We start from the raw sequence: 25631 nt of genomic DNA on the forward strand, positions 1-25631 counted from the left end.
TGGAAATTTATGACACTTACATTACAAAAGTTTGGCTTTACGGATTGGATCTTGTCGGCGATCCTCGCCCTTTACTCTAAACCCTCTGCTAGAGTCTTAACTAATGGCACGCTCTCACAGCCCTTTTGTATATCCAATGGAACCAGACAAGGTTGCCCTCTGTCCCCCATCATTTTTTCCTTACTTATAGAACCACTAGCGACTAACCTTAGAAACGATCCAAACTTCACGGGAGTCAAATACCTCACCACTGAACACAAAATCAGTCTCTTCGCAGACGACATTATACTGATGGTTACAAATCCATATAAATCACTCCAGACGATTCGTACGCACATTCAAGACTACTCAGCGGTCTCATATTGCAAACTTAATGAATCCAAATCATCAATAATAAATTTATATATGCCTTCTATTACCCAGGACTTACTATCTAAACAGTTCCCTTTTACCTGGGAAAAACACAGCATTCCTTATTTGGGGATTAGACTCACCCCTACTACTACTCACCTTTACCCAACTAATTACAGATCGCTACTTGAAACTATCCCACGGGATCTCAAGAGCTTTCGCACATCTAATCTATCGACATTAGGTAGAATAGCAACACTAAAAATGTGTATTCTTCCTAAGATACTATACATTTTCCGAACACTCCCCATCCCAGTCCCATATTCTTTCTTCACTAAACTCCAGGCCATATTAAACAAATTCCTATGGAACTCAAAAAAACCCAGATGCACCACGAATCTCCTAATACGTCCAACCGCCAGAGGTGGAGCAGGCCTCCCACATATGAAATCCTACTACCAAGCTGTTCTATTAGACCAGCTCTTCTTCTGGTGGCACCCCTCCCCGGAAAAAATATGGACCACCTTGGAAACATCTTTGTACCTTCCATACGCGATAACGGACATACTATGTCTACCTCGAGCGGCTCAGATTCAAGCGTTTCACAAACACCCATGCATACAGGCCTCCTTAATGGTATGGCACGATTTTGTTGACTACAATAAATTAGGGAAAAACAATGTTCAAACCCCTACCCCACTTTCGTCCTTGCATCACATCATACCTCATCTAAATTTAACAAAGTGGACGACCCTTGGCATACATCACATTCAAGACATATTTACCTCAAGCAAATTGGACTCCTTCTACACCACTCAAAGCAAATTTCACCTTCCTGACAATGAACAATTTACATATATGCGCATAGCCCATGCACTCCACAAAACAAGTATCCCGCACACAACAGAAATTCCTGCAACTGCGCATCATTTCTTTCATAGAACCAAATACCCAAAAAAAGGAATCTCTGTCTTTTACACACTTATAACCGAGAGGCAATTTACAACATATACTTCCTCTTTAACCAACTGGGAGAAAAATTTCCACCAATCAATATCCCCAAGCATATGGGAAAAAACATTTACCATTACGTACAAGGCCTCGAAATGTTCCTCCCACTGGGAAACATATTTAAAAATCTTACATGAATGGTACTTAACTCCCACTAAATTATCACTATTTTATCCACAACACTCGCGATCCTGCTGGAGACACTGCGGAGAGTCTGGTACGCTATTACATATACTCTGGAATTGTAGGTCAATTAAATCTTACTGGAACAAAATTTTTCAAATAATTTCCTCAATTACAGGTACGTTAGTAACACCAAACCCCGCTTTAGCTCTCCTGCATATTGGCGTAGATAAGTTTCCTACAAATACACGTACCATTGTTATACATACTTTAGCAGCAGCAAAAACCAATATTACCAGACTATGGCGCTCTACCACCACTCCCCCTTTGTCTCGCCTCTTTTCCGATCTCAACCTTCAATGTGAAATGGAAAGAAGGATCGCCTTACAAAACTCCACTTCTCACAAATTTATTACCCAATGGTCTCGATGGCTAAAAAACCCAAACTGTTCTGTAAAATGATTACTAATTATACCCATTGTAATACAAGTAACCCGTCATCCACTGGTGCCCTCTCCCTCTCCCTCCCTTTCCCTTCCCTCCCCATTTTCCACTTCCCCCCCCTACTTATAATCTTTCGTTCTCTAGACTGGTTCACATGACAATGAGCATACCTCTCATGTACACAATTGGAACCTAAAGTATCCCCGGCCTATTGGTGGGGATCTTCCACTCCTACTTCTTTACTCATGCATTATGATCCTTCGAGTGAACCCTTCTAGTTTCATGTTAATATGTTATTATGTTTACCCTTTTGTATGTTGACAAAATTTTTCAATAAAAACCATTTGAATATAAAAATAAATACTGTTACTGCACATAAAACATGCACACTTTATTCTGTAATTTGTCCTGTTTAAAATGACACTAAAATGATGATTCTGGTACAAAGCATTGAAGAGTTATTTACAAATTAAATAAATAATTTTTTTTCAATTTTGTGCTTTTTTTCAGTGTGAAACATGTAAATGTATATTAAAGGTGTAAAAATATTAACAAAAAAAGCAAACAAACAAAAATTGTAATTATAACTAGTTTATAAAACAGAAATGAACAAAAAAAATCAGCAGGAAAATAATAATTAAATGGAGAAGGAGCATAAGGAGTTAATTATTAGGGTTGATTAGAGTAAATTAAGGGCTAAAAGGGGGTTAAACAGAGGAACATTCAATAAAAAAAAAACAAAAAAGCCCCAAAAATTCTTTTTTAACTTGACAGGTTGCTTTTAACTGACTTTATCTGCACAACAAAGTTCATCCCCTTGATCTGTAGATGAATAAATAGATAACTTTCTGTTTTAATTTTTTGACAGCTCCAATTGCCTGAACCCCACCAATTGCCCCCCCCCCACACACACAGAGACACACTGAATGAGTCATAGCTTGTTAAAGTGGAACTTCACCCTCTCAATAGATAGGAAAGTATATTCTATTTACTTGTTTTAAACTTTTTTTTTACATGTCTTCCATTACTTCCTGGTGTCTATTTCTAGGAAAATGATGTCATGCATCCAAGCAGTCTTCAGGAGGGGGCGGAGGGTTCTCAGCTCAGCCAATGCATGAGCTAAGGGCAGATGAATTCCAGGAAGTAAATGATACATGAATCATCTGCCCTTACTCAAGATGGCAGTGACGGGCCAAACATTAAAACCTAATGAACGTTCAACCGTGAACTTCGAACTTAATGCAAGTCTATGGGACTCAAACTTGTAAATTCAAAAGTGCCCATTTTGAAGGCCTAAATGGAAGTTATTGGCTATAAAAGGGGTATGGCGAGTCAGGTACTGCCCTGAGGGACATGAATCGGTGGGAAAAAAAAGTACCATTTTTAAAGGGACAGTCATTTTTCAATGCTTAAAGTAAAAAAACTCATTTAAATGTCATGCCTGGGGGAGGGGGGCCCCTTAAATTACTTGCAAAGATGTACATCTGCACAATGTATAGAACCTGCTGCAGCAGGACTAACATTTTTTTTCAAAATAAAAACAAACAAAAAAAAACAGCATTGCACCCCCCCCCCATGCATACCAGACCCTTTAGGTCTGATGGGAAGGTTATAATAAAAAAAAAAAGTGTGTGGAGTTCCCACAAAAAGCAATACCAGGCCCTTTAGGCCTGGTAGGACATTTAAAAGGAACCCCACCCCAAAGAAATAGGGGGGGGGAGCAAAAAAAATAGTTCCATGATTGTAATTCATCATCAATCACGACGTCCAGCGTTGTCACAATGATGCTGACTTGCCTAATTAGAAAAAACCCCAACGCTCTCCAACCCATCCGGACCTGCCGAGCATTCGCTGCTATCTGACATTTGCCAGTCAGATCTAAACAATTGGGCAGAGCTAGTGGTGATGTCACCGATAGCTCCACCCAATTGTGCTGTAATTGGCCAAAGCATTGCATCTGACCTGTAGTCAGGTGCACTGCTTTCGCCAATCACAATGTACTGTCAGACAGCGGTGCATTGTGGGTGACTATGTGTTTGCCGAATCCTGTTGACAACTGAAAGAACTGAGCTTGAAGGTATCAGTTTCAGGTATTGGAGCATTTGCACGAGTACTGATAGCGGTGCAATGCTTAGTATCAGTATCTGTGCAAGCCTACATGTGATCAATGTCTCTGCACATGCCAGGAATGTAACTGCTTTTGAAACTGTTAAATTGATGGCTTTAGTTCCTCTTTAAAGTACATAAACCACAGACCTCAAGTTCACAATACAGTTTGTCTCTTAAAAGCTTGCCTTCTTTAAGCTGTCAGTTTGTAAAAAATGTGTGTATGTGTAATATGCAGTAGTGATGGTCATCTCCATCTAGCGGCTGATATGCACACTACTTAGTTAAATAATATCCCACTAGAGCACACGCACGCACGCACGCACAAGAAACCTCCAGAAACCTGGGACATGGGGAACTACTTAGGAGCTTCTATAGCAGGCATCACTAAATGGCAGACCATGGTCTGGGCCTGGACCGAGCCACTGTTCCATCTGGACCTGTGGTCTCCCCATAGGAGCTGCGTCTTTCCCCCAGCCTCCGCCACTGTTATTATAACAGCAGAGCCTTCCTCTGGCAGCACTTTCCTCACGCTATCACAGCATGAGGAAAGTACTGCTGATAACCGGCAAATGTCACAGGGGAGATCTGCATTGCACTGGTTATCAGTGCCCAGCAATGCCACCCATCAGTGCACAGCAGTGCCACCAATCAGTGCCCAGCAGTGTCATACAGCAGTGCCGCCAGTCAGTGCCCAGCAGTGCCGACAGTCAGTGGCATCTGTCAGTGCTATCAGTCAGTGCCGCCTATCAGTGCCGCCTACCAGTGCATCATCAGTTCCTCCTCATCAATGCCCACTAGTGCAGCCTCATCAGTGCCCATCAGTGCCGCCTATCAGTGCAGCCTCATCAATGCTCATCAGTGAAGGAGAAAAATTACCTGTTTGCAAAATGTTATAATAGAAACAAAGAAATCTTTTTTTTTTCAAATTTTTTGCTCTTTTTTTGTTTATAGTGCAAAAAATAAAAAGCCTAGTGGTGTGTAAATACCACCAAAAGAAAGCTCTATTTGTGTGAAAAAAAGTAATAAAAATGTCTTATGAGTACAGTGTTGCATGACCGCTCAATTGTCATTCAAAGTGCAACAGTGCTGAAAGCTGAAAATTGGCCTGGGCAGGAAGGGGGGGGGGGGGGGGAGAGTGCCCGGTAGGCAAGTGGTTAAAGCCTACTACAGATTCAATTTTGTTCTGGGAACAGGGCAGGAGGTCCCTGTACCACTGCTGGAACACAGCACTGTTGCTACATACAGATTATACAGTGTTGGCAAGGGACGCATGTATTAATGAAGGAGAGTGTATGTTTCGACCAGCTTGGTCCAAACTAACTATTTCAAGTTAAAGCAAACCTGGATTTAAGCTTTAAATTCAGGTACTTATAGCATTTAAATTTTTTAAAAAAGTACATTTAATGAAATACAAGGTGGAATCAAAAATTCTGAGACTAGCTCTGTTTACAAGAAAGTACTTTATCTACGTTTACATACTATCACCTTCAAAACAGTTCCCTTGCACAACAATACAGCACTTCCAGCATTCCTGCCACCTTTGGAATGTGTCCTGGAAGTCTTCTTTTTGAAGCCTGTCAAGCACCTTCTGCTATTCGCGCTGGATCTCCACAATATTTTCAAAACAGTAACCTTTGAGTTAGATCTTCATCTTCAGGAAGAGGGCGAAGTCCGCAGGAGCCAAATCTGGTGAGTAGGGTGGGAGCGGAAGTGAGATCATTGCAGCCTGGGGATGAACTTGGCAGCAACACAACGCACATTCAGGATTGCCTAGACTGTTTTGTATGACACACCGACAATGGCAGCAATATTGTGGATTGTTCTCCGACGATCATCATGCACAAGTTGCCGAATGGTTTCGACATTTCAACATTTTTAGAGGATGAGCTCGTTGAAGGTCTTCCTGATCTCTAGTTGTCTTCCGGTGATGTTCTTCCGCTCTTGAAGCATGCATGCCACTCAAAACGCCTTGAACAATTCATTGCAGAATTGCCATAAACTTGCCGAATCATGTCAAATGTCTCTGTGGCAGATCTGTCCAGTTTCACACAGAATTTCATGTTTTCTCTTTCTCACTTGCTGTCCATGATGAAATAGCAGACGTGGTAAAACGCACATGGTCAGAATAGCACCAGCTGCACAGCTCCCGATGTACACAGGATGATGTCTTTTGGCACACTGACTTATGAAGTTTGGTGCTCCTTGGGACTGTGTGTACAGCTTTGTGCTGCCATCCATCTGTTGGCATGTTATAAAACTAGTCTCAAAACTTTTTGATACCACCTCATATTATTGGATAATGAGTGCATTATTTGTATCTTTTATATCTTTCTGTAGTTCTGCTTTACCGTCAACCTGTGCTTTGTCCAAGAGATCCAATCATAGTGTATTCGGATAGGCTGCCATTTCTAGCCCCATTCTAAGAAACCTGATCACCTGACTGTCTTTGGCTTCAATAACTTCTATGTCACTCTTTCTGAGAGACTGGGAACAAGCATGAAAAATAGAAAGTCAGAGTACAGTCCTGGTCAGTGTATTGGTCCTAGGTCAGTGACTCCTAGAGTGCTGATTCAATATGGCACCCAAACAGTTTCACAAAGAGAGGTCAGGGAAGGCCGCCTCAATTTCTCTCAGTACAGGTTTTCTTTCAGCAGAAATAGCTATTCTCTGACCCACGTTCATCCTACAACACCTTGTATTCAGTAATGCCTACAGAGATCTATTCTTTAGGTTTTTTAAAATGTATGCTAACCCCAATTAACATATAATTGGATCCGGGATGTGGCTGAATAATTCAGAGGGCATGCAGCAGCTCATGTTTCTTCTTTGCTCCTTTGGACGAGGTTTCTCTTTCCCGTAGGGACACCTTTGTATTAATACAAAAGTCAGCTGGCTGCTAAACTTCTTTTATCATCAACTCTAAAGCCATAGATGGATAGAATTTCAAACAAAAATTCTTAGGAATAGTCTTAAGAAAATTTCTGTGAAAAATTTCAGAACAATCAAATGTCGTTCAAAAAATTAAGTTTGGTGAGATGCCAATTTCAAGTGCGATTTGCAAGACAAATCACATGCCAAGTCGCACCTGATGTGACCTGGGTGTTAGGAGTGAATAGACTTTAACCACTTGCGTACCGGGCACTTTTATCCCCTTTCTGGCCAGGCCAATTTTCAGCTTTCAGTGCTGTTGCACTTTGAATGACAATTGCGCGGTCATGCAACATTGTACCCAAACAAAATTTGTATCATTTTTTTGAGACAGACAGAGCTTTTTTTGGTCGTATTTAATCAAAACTGGGTTTTTATATTTTTTGCTAAACAAATGAAAAAAGACCAAGAATTTGAAAAAAAGGTTTTCTCAGTTTCTGTTATAGAGTTTTGTAAATAAGTGATTTTTCTCCTTCACTGATGTGTGCTGATGAGGCTACACTGATGAGGAGGCACTGATGAGGCTGCACCGATATGAGGCACTGATGGGCTCTGACAGGCATCACTGATGGGCACTGATAGCCAGCACTGATGGGCACTTACAGGCATCACTGATGGGAACTGATAGCCAGCACTGATAGGCACTGACAGCCAGCATTGTGGAGGCACTGATAGCCAGCACTAATGAGCACTGATAGGAAGCACTGATGGGCACTATTAGCATGCACTGATGGGGCTACACTGATAAGTAGGGCACTGATAATCAGTGCCCCGATGATCAGTGTAGGTATCCCCTCTGAGAAATGCCACTTACCGGCTCTCCTCTCCTAATGCGCTAATGCGCTGTCAGCGTGAGGACAGTACTGTCGATAACCGGCATTTCCTGTTTACACTGTGATCAGCTGCTATTGGACACAGCTGAGCACATGGTAAAAGGCCGCTCTGATTGGCCCTTTACCTCAAACCATGATCGGAAGGACACAGCAATCACAGTGCGTGCCCCAGGGGGAGCGCGGGGGACATAGTTCTGGGAGAACCTTCCCAGAACTAGCCGTCTGCGCTGTAGCTGTCTTTTGGCTATAGCGCGGTTGGGAACTAGTTAATGAACAAAATCCACATACACTGTTGGAGATGTTTGTTTTAGAAACAATTTCCATCATGTGCCTGTGAATATTGTCTTTATTGCGGATGAAATGAACATCGATTGGACCCACTAATGATGAAAAAAAATATAAACTTTCTTAGAACATTCTTTTGCTAAGAATTATCATTCAAAATTCTACCTATCTATAGGCAGCACAAAATTCAATAAGTTCACTTTCAGGAGCATGTTAGGGTATTACATATTTATGGTGTAACATGTAACATGCTTCTATATACCCACCTCCTGCCTTCTCCCTGCACCCACTATCACAATTCATAAAAAGCTGGCAGAGCCCTGCATGTACACATCAGTCATTCACAGTTTCCTGTGAATTAGCAGACTACAATTATCATCTGCCATTGCGGCACATGACTTGTAGATGTCAATAAACTGCAAGGGCACTGGTGAGCACTCACGTGTTTCATTGCCTGCCTGTGCAGGAGGTATGGTCAGACAGCTGACTGAGAGTCTGCAGAATGCATGCATTGCACTTGCGATCTGCTGATTTGAGGGTGCAATGCTTTACAGGCTACAATGTAAAAACAATAATAAATGCACATTTTTTTTACTTCAAAAACTATGTGCATTTATTTATTTTTTTTTACAAAAAGGTGAACTTAGCTTTTAAATGACGCTCAGATTTCCAGACTCCTAAACATACATGGATGTAACATGTTCATACACACAGCAGACATACATGGCACCAGCCATATCTTGACATACAGTAGTCTGCTGACCAGAATATTCTAATCATCTATCTGCCCCCTGCCTTGGATTTGCAGGTGAAGAGACTATAGAGTCAGGCAATAAATATATCTATTAAGTGGCGGGTTTTGATTGCGTTGTGAAATTCTTAATTCAATCATTTTATTTTAATTAATTTTAATTAACTCATGAATATATGAACTCTACACATAAAGTTAATAACATTGCTAAAACACACATGGCGATTGTTTACACTGCCAAAATCATTTTGGTATGCTCTTTCTTCTGTGTTCCACCCTCTCCTGCACTATTTGGCTGCACAGAAAAATGAAGGTGATCACACTTTCTACCCACAGTGGTTTTACAGGCCCTGTGTCACTGCCCCGCCTCCTGTCTGCTCTTTGATTTACCAGTCAGTGCTGTTACCCTTGTGACAACTGCTGAGCTCTCCTTTTGTTAAGTATTTTATTATATTTTAATTTCTGAAATTCATACTGCATGTGAGCTGCAATGAATAAACTATTAGATAGTGCTTGTGTAAGAAAACTGAATGTGAGCGTGGAAACAGATTAGCATGAAAAAAAAATGAGGTCAGTGCCTTTTTTTTAGTGTAATCTCTGACTGACAGATCTCCTGGGAATATCTATTCTTAACTGGCTAGGCTGCTGGAGTCTCCTGTGCTTCCTATGCACGCGTGTGGTATGGGCTGAGCACAGTTAGTGTGTTATTAGACAACTTTAAACTGACGTAAGAATTAGATTTATACTTCCTGCCATCTTAGGCCAAAGGTCTTGCAGTGCCCCTCTTCTACACCACTTAGTGGGCTGGCTTTGGTATGAGAACATCAAAGTCTAAAGCTGACCATGCAATGTTCAAATTTCAGCTGGTTACTGATGAACTGGATGAAATTCACTTAGTGGGTGGTCCCATTGGCCCCCTCCCACCCCAAAACCTTCAATTGGAAGTCAAATTAGCTGAGTGGAAAACTGACAGAAAAACAGCAGCTGCATCCAATAGATGCAGCCGTGGTTTAGGTAATTGCACAGCCTTCACTGGAAGCTGTCAGAATGCAAGGGACCACCAGGGGTATTCATGAATCCATGCTGTACTGGGTGTATGGAGGAATCTGTTAGATTTTATCTTTCAGTCATCCTACGGCTGAATTAACCATTTAAGGACCTCCCAACTGCAATGTACTGTGGACAGGCAGCCTGTACAGGCCAGCAGCATACAGGTAATTTTTTTTTTAATTATATCTTTTATTACATTTTTCAATACAAACAAGAAAAGAAAACTTTTAATACACAAAACATAAGAAGGAAATACAAAACGCAAATACCTCAACAATACATCAATTCCATTTATATTTTCTACTCCTACCCCATCTTCCTTCCAACAGCCCTCCCACCACATACCCCAGTCCATATCCTCTTGTTCTCTATCTATATCTGTAACCCTTCACTCCATTCTCTCTCTGGGGTTCTCCTTTAAGCTCTCTCTAATGTCTTTCCACCATAGCTCCAACCAGTTTCAGATCATTTTTAGATGTTTTAAAATTTAACCAACTACTCCACGTTTTCCTACATTTGTCTATTTTATCCTCCTCAATGTGGTATAACTCCTCCATCCTATAGCTATTATCTACTCTATTTATCCAATCATTTATTCTCGGTGGTTCTGGGACTTACCAAAATTTGGGAATCAAGCCCTTAGCCGCACTGATTAAATGGTATAGTACCCTATTCCTGTATAGATCTACTGAAGGCTCACATTTATAAAACAGGCACATCCACGGGTCTCTTTGTACAATAATCCCACATATTTCCTGAATATATTGTATTACTCCGTTGTTCCCTTTTCCCCCTAACCTCTCCAACACACCAGTGAAACATCTACTTGTTGTTTATGTGCCCTACTTGGTGTAATATACCATCTCGCCAAACATTTGTAATTCATTTCAACTGTGCTCATATTCATCACCCCATGTGTTGATTTAAATATTGTATTCCTTTGTTGTTCATTCAATTCTGTTCCAAGTTCCTGTTCCCATTTTCTCAAGAACCAAGGAGGATCGGGACTCTCCAAGTCCACAAGAATCCTATAGATCTTGGAGGAATGAAGTTACATTCAACAGTTTTTTAATACATATAGATCCTCCATGGTCCTCAGTGGTTGTGGTAACGTTGAAACAAAATGACATAATTGACCATACCGCCACTCATCTAATGTGAAAAATAAATCTTCATTCTTCTTTAACTCTAAAAAAGTGTACAATTTCCCTTTATTCAATATATCCTTCAAACCTGCATTTTTATCTTTAAACCATTTCCCAGTGAACTACTATTCACATCCAATGTGCAAAATTTATGTGGTACTTGTAGCAATTGTGCATACAAAAGATGGACGCAGTCCTCCATCTAGCTAAGGATCCTCCATCTTGTATCTCTCTCTCTCTCCTAGACAAATCCCCCCCTCCCTCTCTGTTAAGTGACACGTGGTCCCTGGATGCTGAGTTCAAAAAGGCATCAAGGCCCAGCGGGAGAGCTCATGGTTATAAAGCCCAATTAGCCTGGCCCCCGTATGTTTGCGAGACTCTTGCTGGAAAAGGATCGTAAAGCCATAAACCAAGCCCTTCACTGAGCACATAGCAACCCCTCCTACACTGGTGAGTCAAGCTTCCCCTCACCCAACACCTGCAGTACTTGGGGCCAAGCCATCCCTGCCTGACAACCGCAGATATTACACCTGTGGGAAATCCGGACATCTCAGGCGCATTGTCCTGAGCAGAAGCAGATGACATCACCTGGCCAGCCGGCCAGCAACTCTTCTTCAATGCTGTTTGTCTGCAGGAAGATGCGGGTAACCCCCGCCAACTTGCAGCCAGTCACTTTGGGCAACCGGTCTGTAACTGGTTTTCGTGACACCGGGGCAGAAGTCACCTTGATCCGACCTGAGGTGATTAAGCAAAGGAACCTCATCCCAGGAAAGTTCCTTACCCTCACTGGAGTTGGGGGGAACCGTTCACGCATACCCTGTGCACAAGGTATTCATCGATTGGGGTGCAGGAAGGGGGATGAGGGAGGTGGCGGTCTCGGATGAAATTCCCACACCTGTTTTGTTGGGTGCCGATTTGGGTACTCTTGTGTCCTATTATGCCTCTGCCAATAATACCCTGAAGGCCCCCCTGGAACTCTCTGGACATGCCAAGGTACTGTGTGCAGATGTTGGGGTAATGTTTTGGCAACCTGTGGATGGACAGACGGAGGGGGCTGGGAATAGAGTGGAGCTACAGGAGTCTCCATTAGCTGGAGAAGGAGAGGAAATCCCCTTGCATGGGGAGGTAATGAACTCATGTGTCATTGATGGTACAAATGTAACTGTTGATAATGATGACGATGATGATTATATTGATAATGTCAATGATAATGATGATGATGGTCATGATGATGATAATGATGTAATTTTATTGTTGGGGGTCACCCACAGTGCTGTGAAGTGGGCAGAGGTACAATCTTTGGGTGCTGAGCAAAGGGATGGTCGGGATAGGCCTTTTCCTTGCCCCGGCACAGAGGATTCTACCTTGATAACCGCCCAGCCGTTGTCCTTGCATGGTACTGGACAGCTGGTTGGGACTTGTGGTCCCACGTCCAAGGCAGCACTGGGGAATGGCCAAAATGTTGCATTCAGCAGCAAACTAGCTGTGAGCTTCCCAGCTGAGAAGGTAAACATCAGCTGGTTGGGACTTGTAGTCCCACGGCCAAGGCAGCACTGAAGAGTGATCAAAACGTGGACTTCAGCAGCAACCTAGCTGTGAGCTTCCCTGCTGAGAAAGGTAAACAACAGCTGGTTGGGACTTGTAGTCCCATGGCCAAGGCAGCATTAGAGAATGGCCACAATGTTGCATTCATCTGCAGGCTAGCTGTGATCTTCCCTGCTGAGAAAGATAAACAATGGCTTGACAGGGACAGTGAAATGAATGGTCTACCAGTAGGGAGCTTGGGGACTGAAAGAGTGTTACCTGATCTGGCCTGTCAAAGTGTACAGGGAACATCTGAAGCCAGGGAGGAACCGTCCTCCAACTATTTCTGGCTTAGATTCCCTCCCCAAACACCAGGCAGACAAACATATGTCATGGGCAGTGACAACACACCTGAATTGGAACTTTCCATTCAGGTACAGAAGCTGCTTGCACGGCCTATGGTAGATGGTGTCTGGGTTCAGGGAAACCCGGGGAGAGCTCACCGTGCTGTTCATGAATTGGACAGCAGGGTGTATCCTTCCCTCATGCCTTCGGCCCACCTCATCTCACAGGGGGTGCAGACTGAATGGGCCAAAGAGACAGAGGGAATAGCACATTCAGGGATCCAGGAGTCCCGCGGGGTCTGGGCATCTCCGGTAGTCTCGGTCCCCAAACAGGATCAGATGACCAGGCTTGGTTAAGACCTTGGAAAACTGAGCGCCAGCCCTGTGGTTGTGGCCTACCCCATGCCCAGGAGCCATGAGGTAATGAAGCATCCGGCAGGTGTCCGCTGTCTAACCATCATGGACCTGAGCAGAGGGTATGGGCCACCATCTCTAACCCAGGAGGCTCAGGACGAGTCGGCCTTCACCACCCCATGTGGCTTGCCTGAATTCACGGGAAAGCTAGTTGGGGTTGAGAATGCACCAACCACCTCCCCAGGGGTCAGGAATGACCTACAATGTAGAATGGAATTGTGTGCAGTTGCCAACTTTATGGGCCTTGCAGTGTTTGGCCCTCTCTGGGAAAAGCAACTGGGGCCCCTGTCACTCGTCAGGAACAAACTGCCCGTGCCTAGTCTGACAGTTGAGAATGGTAACTGTCAGAGGGGCGTGTTAGTGGTTCAGCCTTGGGAACCACCAGTAGGAAGAGACCCCCAGAGGTCTGGTAATGGGGAGACTGAGGCAGTTATGGCCTGGCCTACTCCTCAGGCCAAAAAGCAGGTTATGTCAGTCTTTGGTACAACTGGCTACGGTAAGATGCTTGGGTGCAACTATCATGGCTCAGTTGAACCTGTGACTGACCTAGCAGACAGGAAACTGATGGAAATGGTGTCCTGGATGCTAGCAGGTAAAGAGGACTGTTCATCCTGGACAAAGGTACCTGAAGACACATCTGGATGGCGAGTTCCAGAATTTGCCTGTCCGGTTCCGGTGCACACAGGCGCCACTACCTTTGGGCCAGATGTAGTCCTGGGCCTGAGGAAGGAGATTGGAGAGGGAAATCACATTCTCTACCTCGACAAGAAGCTACATCTCAATATGTTAGCATATGACACCCCTGAACAGAAGTGTTGTGGGAACAGGTGGGCACCACGGCAGTTGCCACGATGTCCGGGTAGTCACAGCCGATTGGTGCTCACTCCTGACAACTCACTTGGTTGGCACACCAGTGTTGCTGGGGAGAACAGCACCCTTCTCAGAAGGTACCTGGTTCTCCTGCAGTGCAGTTGTACTAGATCACCCCACGGTGACCCTCTGGGCACAATGGATCTGTTCCCTGGTCAGCCAAACCAGCAGCAGGTGTCGGTTGCGTCAGGAGGAAAATTGCAGTTCCCTCCCATGCAACCACCTGAGGGGGGATGTGTAGCAATTGTGCATACAAAGATGGACGCGGTCCTCCATCTTGCTAAGGATCCTCCCTCTTGTATCTCTCTCTCCTAGACAAATCCCTCCCCTCCCTCTCTGTTGAGTGACACGTGGTCCCTGGATGCTGAGTTCAAAAAGGCATCAAGGCCCAGGCTCATGGTTATAAACCCCAATTAGCCTGGCCCCCGTATGTCTGCGAGACTCTTGCTGGAAAAGGATCGTAAAGCCATAAACAAAGCCTTTCACTGAGCTTCAAAGACATTCCAGATAAACCGAAAAACAGACATCACATTCAAACTCCATTTTCCCCTATGATTTCACATCTTGGAATATGAAAGACTTACATAAAAACCAGACATATATTCAGACCGGTCACTTTAATACAAGTCGTCTGATATATTATACTCTGCTCTCTGTATATTTATATATATATATATTGGCTGCATCTTTTTCTGTAAATATTTTTATTGCACCCTTTTGACCTTTTAGTAATAAATCTTACTTTCTGAAAGCGTTGAACTGTTTCTAAAGCTCTTTAATGCAAACTAAGAATCCCTGCCTCTGAAGAGCGTTACTGTGTGTTTTAAAACGTCTGCATACATCTGTCTGGGGTGACATTGTGTATACAAACGATTATTCAAACATCATAGTGTTATTGCTAATATTGCCGAGTTTCCTCTCTGTACAAAAAGGAGGTTGTGGCAGTGTGAAGGGTTAATTGCATAATTAACCTGACCCAGTAACAATCGCTCCCAGGCTGCAGGTACACAGACTGTGGTCCATTAGCTGGAAAATCTTTGTGCAGGGTGCAGCTGGGTGTGGCATTGTTACGCACGTGACAGTGCGGTTTTAGATTGACTTCGGTCACGAGTTTGGTGAGAAGGGCTGGGGTCTGACGCCGCGATCATCACAGTATTCACACCATTTTCCCTAACTGTGCCCTACTCAAAGTTTCTTCCAAATTCACCCAACCTATCCCTTGTGCATTAAATGTCCAATCTATTACACATGATAGTATCACCGCTTGGTAGTATTCCCTAGTCGTTCCCTTTTGCTATACACAATACTTCATAGTTAATTCTCGGTTTCTTATTTGCACAGATAAACTTGAGTATCATCTTCTTCACTGTCTCAAACAATGATCCTGGTAGGTGTACTGGGAGCATTTGAAACTTGGTACTATCGCCATCTTTACCAGGTTTCTATGCCCTATCCGGGAAGCTCTACCTTTTAAAAGTCTCCCCAATGCCTCCTGGATGCACAGGATCTGCCCTACGGGGAGGAGCCAAAATGACGTCGATGATGAAACGCGTAGGGCGGAGCTTGATCGATGTGACGTTTGTCTACGAGCTACTGCGCATGTGCTGAGTAGCTGGGTTCGTTTTCTGTGATTGCTGTTATGCTGTTGACGCTGGTGTCGGCTGGGACACCTCCTGAGTTAAGTGCATTGAGTACCTAATAAAGGAATTTGGTTTTTAATAATACTGCACCATGAAGTTCTCTTGTTTCTCCCGAGTGTCTGGCATCTTCTTCCTTGGATACGATTAAAGGTGGCTTTTCTGGAGAAGTGGATTTCCTTGATGATAATTTGAAAGCATTTTTTTTCCATTTGAAATTGGTCTATGTGGATCGGTGTTCTGCAGAATTTCATTTCCTGAAGATATATCTACGAATGATTTGCCATCATATCATCGCCCCCAGAGCAATACATGTTTTTTGTTTTATAGCTCTGGTGAGTTTATTTAGTTTTTTGGTGGTGGTCTGTCATATTTAGACATTTTTTTGCACATTTTTTGTGTTACTTATATTTTAAAGTGTGGACTTATTATTTGAACTTTTTCTCATTTAATTATTATTTATATATATATATATATATATATATATATATATATTTGGTATTTTTTTGTGTCACGGATATATTTTTATATTTACTAGCGCAAAATATTTTTTGTAATAATCGTTACACTTTATTTACTTATGGTGATTTTTTGCAGCTGGTATATCACAACAAGTGATTTATATATATTTTTCATTTTTCCATAGGCGCTATTATATATATTTTCTTTATCTCCAGCAAACTCTCCAACATCCCGGGACCACTGCACCCTACCCCGGAGACTAGCCTGGTCCTGTACTGTGGACAACAGCTGGGAGTATACATGAGAAATCATGCCCTTCTTATGGGTTGCCTGAGTTACATCCTTAAAAAAAAACTAAGTCTGTCAATGTGAGATTAGAGAGCAAAGAGTGAGCCTGTACCGCATGGAGTAGCTGAAGATATTGATAAAAATGCTTATGTCTAGATGTAAATTCCATTTGCAGTTGTGAAAAGGACTTTAGGATTACCTCTGAGTACAGCTGAGATATGAATTTCAGGCCAGGATCCCTCCAGTCGTGAAAACCCTCCAATTTAGCCAGTTCTATATACTGCGGATTGTTCCACAAGGGAGTACAGGAGAGAAAGCCAGTAATATGAAAACATGCTTTTACCGTACTCCAGACACGCCTTAAGAGGTTTGGAGCCATAGATGGAAGGACCAGTAGAGCCATCTCAAGATGAAAAAGAGCAGAAATGGTGGAATCAGGAAAGGGAAATCAAACTTATAATGTGATCAGTATTATCAGGCGAATCCCAGCCAACCAGTTGCTGCAATTGGGCCCCCAGAAAATAAAGTCTAGGCTCAGGAACCGCCAGCCCCCCCAACTCCTTGCCATATTGCAATGGGGACAATTTTATTCTAGCCACCTGTTTTTCCCAAATAAGACTCCTAAACTGCGGGGCCCAAATCATTTTAATTAAATTGACTCTACCCACCACCGACAGGGAGTTTGCACCAACTGTTACACTTAAATTTTTGCTGCTGGAGTGGAGGTAAAAGATTAAGAGAAATAAACTGTTTAGGATCAGGAGAGACTACCACCCCCAAATACTTAAATGTAAACACTACTTGGATGTGTTGTGTGCAAACTGGGAGGGGGAGATCTACAGGATCCAAGGACATCAACACCAATTTATGCCAATTAATTTTAAAGCCGGAAAATCTACCAAAACGTTCAATAAGGGACATAACAGCATCTAAGAATGTGGAAGTATCGCCCAAATATAACAGTGTGTCATCAGCATAAAGGGATATCTTTTCTGAGAGAACACCCCTTGTAAAACTGACGATATCCGCAGATTGTTGCACCAAAATCGCCAAAAGTTCTAACGCCAAAGTGAACAAAAGGGGCGAGACAGGACAGCCGTTTCTCCTCTGCCTCTGCAGCCTGAATGAATTTGATAAATCCCTGTTAACCCGGATTTGGGCACTAGGGGCTGCATAGAGAAGACGCACCCAACCAATGAACTTGGAACCAAAGCCGAATCTAGACAATACTTCCCGTAGATAAGGCCATTCCACATTATCAAATGCCTTGGCCGCATCCAAAGATAAAATTGCCCTCCCCCTAGGATTGTCCAATGGAATTTGCAGGTTCAAAAAAAGTCTGCGAATATTATTAGCCGTCGCTCTAGAAGGAATAAACCCTGACTGATCTTTATGTATGATATTACCAATAATCCACATCAGCCTAGTAGCTAGAACCCGGGCCAGCAATTTAGCATCCGTATTCAGAAGGGAAATAGGTCGGTAGGAGTCAGGTTTTAAACATTCTTTTCCAGGCTTCAATAGTACTATAATAACAGCTTAATTCATGGAGTGGGCAAACCATTTCCATCTATGGTGGCATTCAGGGCATTGAGTAATGCTGGGAAGAGTTGTACACCGTATCTATTATAAATTTTGAATGGCAAACCATCTGAACCTGGAGATTTATTACTGGGGGTGCCTGCCAAAGTTTCAGATAGCTCCACAACAGTAATTGGTATCTCTAGTTCTCTCTGGTCACTCTCCGATAGAACAGGAAAAGAGCAGGTGTCTAGAAACTGCAAAAGCTCAGAATGGGTTTCTACAGTTCTAGACGCATACAGATCATCATAAAAGTGATGAAAAACTCACAGGATTTTCGCATGACTCATGCAAATCACTCAGTTAGCATCCTCAATCTTATCTATAGTGGACACCCCTTGTTGTGACTTTGCCACAAGAGCAAGAAGGTGCCCCTTAATTTCCCCCTCCTCAAAATATTTTTGGTGCAAAAAATATCACTTCTTATCAGCCACTTGAGTAAGCACTGATTCATAAAGGGCCTGGGCCTCTTTCCAGGAGGTGCAGTTACAGGGGCTTAGGTCTTGGATCATCTGAACCTCCCGCTGTTGAACATCTAACCGTATCTTCTCCTCCCACTCCCTGGATCTACGCTTAAATGCTGAAATCTCCCGGATAATCAAACCCCTCAGGAAGTTCTTCAATGCATCCCAAACCATTCCTGGCGGGGACAGGCCTTCATTCTGCTACAGAAAGTCTGATAACTCCTCCGGAATCAACTCAGACTCCGGAAACAGCGTCAACCAAAATGGGTTCACCTTCCACAGCGGATGAGAGCGCTCATAACACACCTGTAGCTTTACCCAGGAAGTGGCATGGTCAAACAGAGCCCTGGGTTCATACACAGCATCAGACACATATGGCAGGATAATCGAGTTCCCAAGGCCCAAATCTATGCGTGAAAGCCAATCATGAGTAGCAGAGGAACATGAATAACATTTTGCTGTCGGATACTTCATCCACCACACATCCCGGAGGCCCAATTCCACCAATAAATTAGCAAATAGAGTAGGCTGGCTGGGAAGATAATTGTCTGCCCCTACCCCCCAAGAACAATCTATCCAAACTAGAGAGTAAGCAATTGTTAAAATCACCTAACGTCAATAGGGGAACATCAGGATGATTGGCCATAAATTGAGCTAGACACAGGCAAGGTCCCTAAGCCCCTTATGCAACAGAGATTAAGTGATCACTTACAGAACAAAAACAAAAAAAGGTACTTTTTTATGTATATACACAAAGTTTTGCCTTTCATTTCTATTTAAAACTGAATGGGTTGTTTTACAGGATAAGGGTTCACTTTAAGGGAACTGTTAGTACACAGTACATTATCCCATCAATAAAAATAAAAGAGCTGTGCAAGGACAGCAACAATGAAGACCCAGCAGGACCTGGCAGGTAGTGCGGCAGTCTGGAACAATTTTCTTATACACAGGAACTGATGGCAACATGTATAGGAGGCTTTGTGCCTCCCTGGCTCCCATGCCACCCAAAGCTACAGTCTACATTGACTATACAGATATTTGGTCCTAGATGCTATGTGGTGCCTGAAAGTATCTTTACCTGCAAGCGGGTTGTCTTCTGTGTGCCAAGAGAGCCCATGCATGCTGTGGCTTTAATATATGTTGTGCCACATACTTCCACAGCACAACCCAACCTAATCCTGAGAAATCACTATGGTGATAAACTACATGCTGACCAGAACCAAAAGTCCCTGTGCCCAGTGGACTAAAAGTGCTGTTCATGAATCAATGTTTTGGTTTGTACACCTCTAGATGAGGCATTAAAACAATAGCCTGATGTGCAAATTGAATCTTTACTTTGCTCATACAGGCCTAAGCAACAGGATTAATTAATGCAAAGCTCTTTCCCCAGCCATGTGTATGGCAAGGGGGAATAAATAGAGACCACAAATGGAGAGCACAGCGCACATCTACAGAGTAAGCATGGCCTGAGTGGGAAGAAAGCCAAGTGGGTCAAACAAGTTCCAACCTCTGGGCTGCTTGCTTAGCTGTACTGTACTAAAAACTGGTTGGTGGGGGTCCAATACCTCACCACTCAGCAGCTGAGTGTGGGGTGGTGGAAGCAAGCATAGAGGTCATCTGCTTTCTTTCTGCAATTGCAAAACAATATACTTTTGGACATAATCCACATATGTATTTTCAAAGGGAATTGTGGAGTTAAAAAGGGACAGAGATACTTGAATACAGTTTCCAGTGGAATCAATGATATTCTATCTGAATATCATTTAATTCAATGGTGGATTATAAAAATAATTACAGTTACATTAAAGTGTTACTAAACCCAGGACCCTGCATTCACTATATCTGGTCTCACACAGTACACAGAACATGGAAATTCAATTATTTTAGTAATTATAAACTGCTAAATACCTTTTCTCATCCGTAGTTAGAGCAGTCTTGTGACTTCTATCAGTGTCCAGCTGAGCACTGGTTAAAGTTTGTAGGAGGAGTTTTCATTCTCCCCTGACTGTTCTATGAGGCTGCATAAGCCCTGATCCTCTGTCTGGACAGTGCTGATTGGCCCTGTGTTGATCACATGCACTCTCCCAAATAAAAATAATTCTCTAGCAATGCACACCAAACTGAGCATGTGCAGCTTGCCCCCAAGGCTCTGTACTATTAGCAGATGGACTGGGGACAGTAGAAGTAGGGGAGGACCAGAGAAGACAAAACTAGAAAAAAAAGTTTTTTTTTTTAAAGGTGGCCTACTAGTAAATTTATATAACAACCAAAAAAACTCTCAAATGTTAAAATCCACATATAATATTTTATTACAAATTTCTTAAAAATACACATCTCATTATGAACACATCAGAGAATACAGGACCAAGTATCCTTTTTACACAATGCGAAGGATTAACCCCTTAGGTTCTACTGTGAGTATAACAAGCATGCTTTACTGCATATACAGACGGATTTTACTGTTGTGTGTTTTGTAACACTTTAACTTTATATACATACAGTACATAAAAAAAATCCCCAAAAAATAATAAAGTCTGTCTTGACATCCACATTTTCTCATTCCACCATACAGCATACCTTAGATAGAAAGAGGGAGGGGAGCATTAGGAACACAAGGGTATGCAGTTGCATGTGCTGACGGGGAGCTTGCTGATTGGAGGACAGAGCAGAGTATATGATCTCTCTGTGTTGGTGCTCCTTCATTGTCCAATCAGTAGGATACAAAATGCAAAGGTGGCACCACTGTATTTCTTAACTGTACCAAAGAAAGTGGTGTCACTCTCCTGGCTGAGCTGTTTGGCCTGGAAGTATAAATCACAAAGGTAGCTAGACAGAATTACAAATGCTTTAGCAGATAAGGGAATTTACAAATGTATATTTCAACTGCACATTTAGCTCTTTGCCTGGGGCTCAGCTTTAATACAGACTATAAAGACATTACAACCTGTATACATGCAATCATTTTATTGCATAAGCCTAATTTGTCAGTGCAGAGTATGCAATAAAAATGGCAAAATCTGTTTACCCTGTTCTGTACTATAATAAAAATAATAAAGAATGCAACGAAAAGTTGCAATATGCCAACTGATAAGTACAATCCTTTTAAGCTGGAGTTCTGAAAAAATTGTGTGAATTTATTGAATGAAATCCCTTTAAAACTGCATTAATAATTCATTACATTTGTTATTCTTAAAGAAAAGAAAATCACAACTTTACGTTTCTGACACAGAAACACTCAGTACATAAGCTTTACTGCTAAGATATAAAGGGAACACTTTACCTTTTGATGCAGTGTGACATCCACTTTCTTTCATCTGCTAGAAATTACACTGCTGTTCACATGCTGGATCCTCTCTGGGAAAGAAAATTAAAAATAAAAAGATTTCAGTAAGTCTGCAGTTGTACGACCTGACAAACTAAATTGTGCCTCCCAGGGTCGGGCATGAGTCTTTCTATTAAACATGCATATTGTAGTGATGTTTCCTGGGGGAAGAGGACAAACGATAAAGCTGGTCATATAGTGTTAGATTTTTGAATGGCAGTTTTTTGTTGAAGTGCCATACTAATCTTTAGAATTTTAATTTTCTATTTTTGATCCCTGATGTCCAAATACAACACACACATTTTTTCCCAATGGAGGACCACATTTACAGCTAGAGTTTCATTTGTTCACATAAGAAACAAGAAATATTTTCCATCCTGAGCCTATTAATTTTCTTGTCCGTATGGTCGCAAACAAATGTCAATTTGTTCCCATTAACTATTAGAAAATTGAACAAATGTTTTGAAAACAAACATATTTGAATTAAATTCTACCAGCGGCTGGCTAGCTTTAAAGGTTCATAAATTTCTAACATGAATGTTATCTTCGGTAGCAACAAGAGTGGATCTTCTGTCCACATTGGCAGAGATAGAATTGATGAGAAATGATACATGCCTCATATACTGCTCCTTGAGTTGTTTATAAGGATCACTGGTGAATGACCTGTCTTAGCCAATCCGCGTATAATGCCGGCAAAAGAGAGCGTATTGCTCTGTATTGCTGCTCTTTCAAGGAATGCATACAGGAGCAGGCAATGGAACCAGTCCTGGCAACAAACAGCTGATAGCGAACCATCCCTGTCCAGACAGGTGGTGTTTAGAGTTGGGTGAAAGTGGTATTAAACCTAAAAGCAAACATTTCATTATATTTCAGCTTACCAATTCTTTCTTAGATGTGATGGCTGCATTAGTTTTTTTTAGGCATTCATTTCTTTATTATGACCTGTGAGCCAGCCAGTAAGCTTTTCAACAGAACAAGCTGTTCTCTTGCAGTTAGAGGGTGGAGACAAACCATTTACCACAGGGGCGCTTACAATGATCAGCTTTTATTTATTAATGAAGTCAAACTTTTAACCCAAAAGGAGTGTATCTGACAATAGCAGCCTCTATGGTAGCATGAAGGCAAGTAAAACTACTACTACTACTACTACTACTACTACTATTACTACTACTACTACTTATAACCCCTATTTTTTCTGACTATTTTAGCTTGTTATACATCGACACATTCTTGTTTTAGAGCAAAGACCATCCAGTACCTTGCTACTGGCTCCTCCTAGGTTAGTACATGTTTTATTTCATATTTACCAGTCTGCTTGACGTCTGCTTTATTGTTGATCCAATAAAGTTCTTGAACCTACTACACTATTGGCATTCCCTCTTTCTTGACCCTCTTTCTGGAGGGTTTCAGATCTGCATCTACCATTTCTGGGGTACCTGGAACCAGGAGGGGGACCCCTGCCTGCCTAACTTTTGGAACGAAAGGGCTCTATATACCTGGAGGTACTGCACCCAAGGCCGATGTCAGTATTTGAGAGGGATGGTCCATGTGTCCTTAGGATCTGCATGTCTGGCTGGTCATCCGCATAAGAGTGCACAAAGGCGCATTTAAAATGTGCGGTCGGTGAGTGCGCATTTTTTCTATCTGATACCAGTCACCTTTATAAGGAGGAAGACCTTCATACACCTATGGTCACTTAATTGTGGAAGGACTTTATGAACTATTTCATTTGTATTCATTTTAGCATGTTCTTTTTTAATTAATACACCAGCGCTGCACTATATATTATTATTCTTGCTTAAAGGTCCAGTGATTCCTTAGAGTGTTCCAGCAGCTGAACTATGAGCGCTCGCTTTATCCTTATGCCAGAATTACTAATACACACTATGTTTTCTATGGCCTGGTGCAGCCCAAATGCTGCACGCTGTACAACATGAAGCCACACCTGCAGGGCTGTAGATAATATTTTTATATTTTTTCCCTGGAGTGGGGGGGGTTCAGCCTTGGGTACCTAGAGAGAGGTCCTATAAAATATTTGTTAATTATTGTGCCGCGCGCAAGAGTCTATTGGGATCAATAGTGCATTTATGCACAAGTATAGCATAAATTTACCTTCCTTCCTAGGCCAACATCCTCACTCCGGTAGAGATTTCTCTCCCTCCCACTAGTTACGATATCCTCCCCACATTACAGATTCCCCCCAATATAGATCCCCCCCCCAGTACAGATACTCCCCCAGTACATCTCCTCTCAGTATATATTTGTCCACTACCCCAAGTACATCTCCCCCCCAGTACACCCGTCCCCCCACCAGTACAGATTCCCCCAGTGCAGATGCCACCCCCACTATTACAGCTTTCCTACCTAAACCTCTTTCCCTAGTATAGATCGCCACCCCACCCCCATCTGTACAGATCCCCCCAGCATATATTCCAGTACCCCCCCCCCCAACAGTACAGTTTCCGAACATACACCTTTTCCTTTGGTATGGATTTCCCCTCATGGTCTCCTCCATTTGTCTTACTCCCCCAGAACAGATTTCTCCCCTCCCCTTGGCTGTGTCATGTGACGGGAACTGAGGAGGAGTCAAGAGAGTCTTCCTCGCTCCAGTTCCAACAGGTGACAGGAGTGGCAGGTGCAGTGCTAGCAGTGTGCAGTGATACTGTTTAACCATTTGCCTTCCAGAGGATTTACCCCCCTACATGACCATGCCAATTTTTGCGATACGGTTCTTTAACGGACAATTGCGTGCTCATGCAACGCTGCACCCAATATAAATTTACGTCCTTTTCCCCCACAAATAGGGTTTTTCTTTCAGCTGTATTTGATCACCTGTGTGTTTTTATTTTTTTGCGCTATATATAAAAATAGACCGACAATTTTGAGAAAAAAAAACAATATGTTTGACGTTTAGCTATTAAACATGTCCAGTAAAAAATGTTAAAAATCAAATTTCGTCATACGTTTAGGCCACAATTTATTCAGCTACATGTCTTTGCTAAAAAAATCCCAATATGTGTAAATTAATTGGTGTACATGAAAGTTATAGCATTTTCAAATGGCAAAGCCATACAAAGCAGTGTGCAGGAGCTGTCAGGGGAGAGATCTGTATTGTTTACATACAGGTCTCTACACCATCGGAGATACTTGGTGATCACTGGGTGCCAGCAAGTAATCACCGGCCAGGACCCGGTGATTGACAGCTGAGGCCACGAATGGTGGTGTGGGTAGGGCGCGATCTGCAAAATCACATATATTTAGATAATTTTGCGTACCCGTGCCGCCCTAAAGCAGTATTTCTGCTATAGTGCGCAGCGGAACTGGTTAAATAATGTACTCCAATAAAATGTAGACAACTACACAGCACCACTGCAAAATCTCGTCGCAATACCTGTGCTGTTCCCCTCATATTTGTTATTTAACTGTGCATTGTATCACCAATTCTTATTTCACCATGTTTGTTTCTATGTCTTGATCTGTTGCTGCCATCTGCTGGCCAGAATTTGCATGCTGCATGCCTCTGTTATAGCTAGTAAGTTTTTCCTCTGCTGGGCGTGGTTTTAGGCAAGCCTTGGTCCTGGTCACTTCCTGCAGCCATTTTATCTGCTATATAGCTGTGTGACAGGACATTCAATACCCTGGGCTTGTGAAGGCATCAGTTTTTGACCAGCAGTTAGCCTCAGGACAGCATCAAT

General features: G+C 42.5%; 1 protein-coding gene across 1 annotated transcript in view; it reads right to left on the minus strand.

The window, feature by feature from the left end:
* FRY (FRY microtubule binding protein) overlaps positions 1-25631 on the minus strand; it is a 578133-nt gene that overhangs the window by 461914 nt on the left and 90588 nt on the right. The window contains exon 2 of the mRNA XM_089690883.1: positions 21895-21968. The gene's annotated coding sequence lies outside the window, so the exon portion shown is untranslated. The remainder of the gene's footprint in view (positions 1-21894; positions 21969-25631) is intronic.

This window comes from Staurois parvus, unplaced genomic scaffold, assembly GCF_062004578.1.
Source record: "Staurois parvus isolate SC_StPar_1 unplaced genomic scaffold, SC_StPar_1.0 ptg000544l, whole genome shotgun sequence".
In the NCBI taxonomy this organism is placed as follows: domain Eukaryota; kingdom Metazoa; phylum Chordata; class Amphibia; order Anura; family Ranidae; genus Staurois; species Staurois parvus.